This window comes from Saccostrea cucullata, unplaced genomic scaffold (assembly GCF_032062105.1).
Source record: "Saccostrea cucullata isolate Sc308-1 unplaced genomic scaffold, CSIRO_AGI_Scuc_v1 ctg2913, whole genome shotgun sequence".
NCBI lineage: Eukaryota > Metazoa > Mollusca > Bivalvia > Ostreida > Ostreidae > Saccostrea > Saccostrea cuccullata.
Genome location: NW_026939899.1, coordinates 15,111 through 18,650, shown reverse-complemented (window position 1 = coordinate 18,650; position 3,540 = coordinate 15,111). Strand labels below are relative to the sequence as shown.

The following is a 3,540-nucleotide window of genomic DNA, read 5'->3' as shown; positions in this document are numbered from 1 at the left end:
TTAATAAATAATAGGCGGTAAATCTGATACCATCCCGCACCTCAGATCTCCAGATTTCCGCATTATTCCGCATTTTTTCCTCATTTTAATATGGAAAAAATGTGGAAAAAAATACGGAAAGAATTAACAATGCGGAAAAGCAGAAAATATACGGAAATAATCCGGAAAATAAACGGAAATAATACGGAGAATTGGACTTAGTCTATTTTTCATCTGGAAAGATATTGAACTCTTAACTTAGAATATTTTTCATCTGGAAAAAATACGGAGCTCTGGACTTAGAATTTTTTCATCAAGAACAAAATGTGTTTGTGAAACACAGTAGCACCTGGCGGCAACATTAAGTTCTTAAAAGCAATTTTTAGCAAATGGGTCTCAGTCAAGGTCACACAATCATTGTTCTTGGTGTCATTTGAAAGCACTTTATTAGTGTAGTATGCATACCAAATATTAAGTCTCTATTATCTATGGTTCAAAAGTTATGGCGAAAGTTCAAAAAGCTATATTTAGCACATAGGTCACAGTCAAGGTAACAAGGTCATTGACCGTGGTGTCAGTTGAAGGTGCCTAATTAGTGGAGTATGCATACCAAATATGAAGTTTCTGACTTTCATGTTTCAAAAGTTATAGCGAAAGGTCGAAAATCTATTTTTAGCATAAAGGTCACAGTCATGGTCACAAGGTCATTGACCTTGGTGTCAGTTGAAAGTGCCTAATTAGTGGAGTATGCATACCAAATATGAAGTCTCTATCTCTCACGGTTCAGAAGTTATGGCGAAAGTTTGAAAAAGCTATTTTTAGCATAAAGGTCACATTCAAGGTCACAAGGTCATTGACCTTGGTGTCTGTTGAAAGCGTTTTTGTAGTGGAGTATCCATACTAAATATGAAGTCTCTAAGTCTCACGGTTCAAAAGTTATGGAGAAGGTTAAAGTTGACAACAGACAGACAAACAGACAGACATACAGCTAAACAGACAGACAGGACAAAAACAATATGCGCCCCGAAAAAATTTGGGTGCATAAAAACTGTCTTGGGGTTAACAGCAGTTCTCTGTTTCTCCTGAATGTTATGTACAATTTGATCGGGATCGGAAGAAAGTTTCAAAAAGTCGGGCTCAGTGATCAATTAATTTAAACAACAGACCGCCAAAATTTAACCTTGGCCTCCATGTTGCAACGTCTGCTCTGTCTAAAGGAGGAAGTTTGTTTACCAGACAGCCTGAGATCGTATTGCTGTATCAACCAAAAGATGCAGATACACGTATTTCATATGCAGTAGGTCAGTCATATTTTTTTTAACATGTGTGTCACTGTGATGATGAAAATAAATACTCTAGGCCTAGGACTAAGCTAACAGGCTACGTACGTTTCAGCCAATATGCCCATGATTCAAATCTTTCAATCAGCTCATAGAATTTTATTATGGTTAACCACAATTAAAGGTGTTAATTTTGGAGAGCCATGGGCTGTAATCTCTAGCAATGATTTTATACCATACTTTTATTTTGGTAGTGTCTGTGCATGAGGAGGAGATTTCTGAAAGTGGTTATTCAACTTACTTCGATTTTAAAAGGCTTAAAGCTTGGTCCATGGATGGTTATGTTTGAGGTATATATATTCTTTTTTTTTCTTTTTTTATTGCTTGTTTATATAAAAACAGTCAACTATGATTTTCATTATTATAAATATTATTTTAAACAAATTGATATAAAATTGAAAAAGGAATAAAAGCAATGAATTTAAATTTTATTAATATTGCACCATTATAATTTAAGTTACTTAAATTATAATGGTGCAATATTAATAAAATTTAAATTAATTGCTTTTATTCCTTTTTCAATACTTTTTTTTTAACTGATAGGATTTGCCAATTCGACTGCAAGTGCTGCTGCAAGAAATTAAACATGCAGTGACCTTACAACAGTGTACAAATTAGAAAGAAGTCTGAAGAAAATTTTTATTGGACAGATGGGTGTAAAGCACAGACCTGAGATATAAATTGAATTGTGAGAAATATGAATCAGGGGTGCAGGTAGAAAATGGCAAATGTGATCCAGATTGATAAAAAATGTCTAAAATTTTTTCTTGTTTTGTAAATATTCAATGCTTAGCCTATGTCAGTTGTTATTTTTTCCCCAATATCTAATAGTGTTGAACATTTCACTCCCACTTTTGCATAAATACAACGAATAGATTTCCATTTATTTAATATGAATAGTAAAATATGCCACATTTTTTCCATGATGAACTTGTAGCTTAAATAAGAGTTCCAGTTTTTTTCCATACATGCTCCTATTTGTTTGTCAAAAATATAAGATCCCATACATTGCTCATGAACATAATGTGTAATTTTGTTCATTCATTTATATGTTTTTTTCTCGTAATGATATAATAAATTGTATATAATTTTGCACATTGTTGATGGTTTTGTAAATATTTATGTATGTATGCATCATGTAGCGGTTTTAAGCCATTTTATAACCATGTGATTAACTCTGTATTTTCTCCAGATTTCCGTATTTCCGCATTTTATCAACCAAGTAAATACCTCCATATTTTGTATATATGGAAATGCGGAAATCTGGAGAAAATACGGAAAAAGAGTCCCAATACTCCCATCCACATTTTCTCCATATTTTGAATACGGAGAAAATCCGGAAATTTGAATACGGAGAAAATCTGGAATGAATGCGGAAAATTAGTCCAAATACTCCCGTCCGCATTTTCTCCTTATTTTGAATATGGAAAAAATGTGGAGATCTGAGGTGCGGGATACTCCCATCAATCCCGATAGATTTTTTTTTTCAAACCACTGAGCTGCAGAGAACCATTTTATATTTTCCAGGTTTTGCTATTTATACCCGCACTTTCTAAAGAAAGTTCGGGTATATTGTTGTTACTCATGTCCGTCCGTCCGTCCGTCCGTCCGTCTGTCACACTTTTCTTCCCTGAACTCCTCCTACATTTTACACAGTAGCTTAATCATCTTTTGGGAGATGGTTTGTGGGGTCATGTAGATGTGCAGTAAGGTTTTGGAATTTTGATTTTGCCCCAGGGGGTCAAATGGGGGTCGAAAAATGACGTTTTTTGTCCAAAAAGCCCCGTCTTCCCTGAACTCCTTCTACATTTTACTCAGTAGCCTAACCAGCTTTTGGGAGATGGTTGGTGGGGTCATGTAGATGTGCAGTAAGCTTTCGGAATTTTGATTTTGCCCCAGGGGGTCAAATGGGGGTCGAAAAATGACGTTTTTTAAGCAAAAAGCTCCGTCTTCCCTGAACTCCTCTTACATTTTACTCAGTAGCCTAACCAGCTTTTGGGAGATGGTTGGTGGGGTCATGTAGATGTGCAGTAAGCTTTCGGAATTTTGATTTTGCCCCAGGGGGTCAAATGGGGGTCGAAAAATGACGTTTTTTGTCCAAAAAGCCCCGTCTTCCCTGAACTCTTTCTACATTTTACTCAGTAGCCTAACCAGCTTTTGGGAGATGGTTGGTGGGGTCATGTAGATGTGCAGTAAGCTTTCGGAATTTTGATTTTGCCCC

The 3,540-nt window shown here is 35.5% G+C and overlaps 1 long non-coding RNA gene across 1 annotated transcript; it reads left to right on the top strand.

The window, feature by feature from the left end:
• Window positions 1–678: 678 nt before the first annotated feature.
• LOC134254244 (uncharacterized) lies at window positions 679–2,158 on the top strand. Its single transcript, XR_009989280.1, has 3 exons — window positions 679–1,276; window positions 1,514–1,609; window positions 1,863–2,158. It is a non-coding gene; the product is annotated as an uncharacterized LOC134254244 (long non-coding RNA).
• The last annotated feature ends 1,382 nt before the right edge of the window (window positions 2,159–3,540 follow it).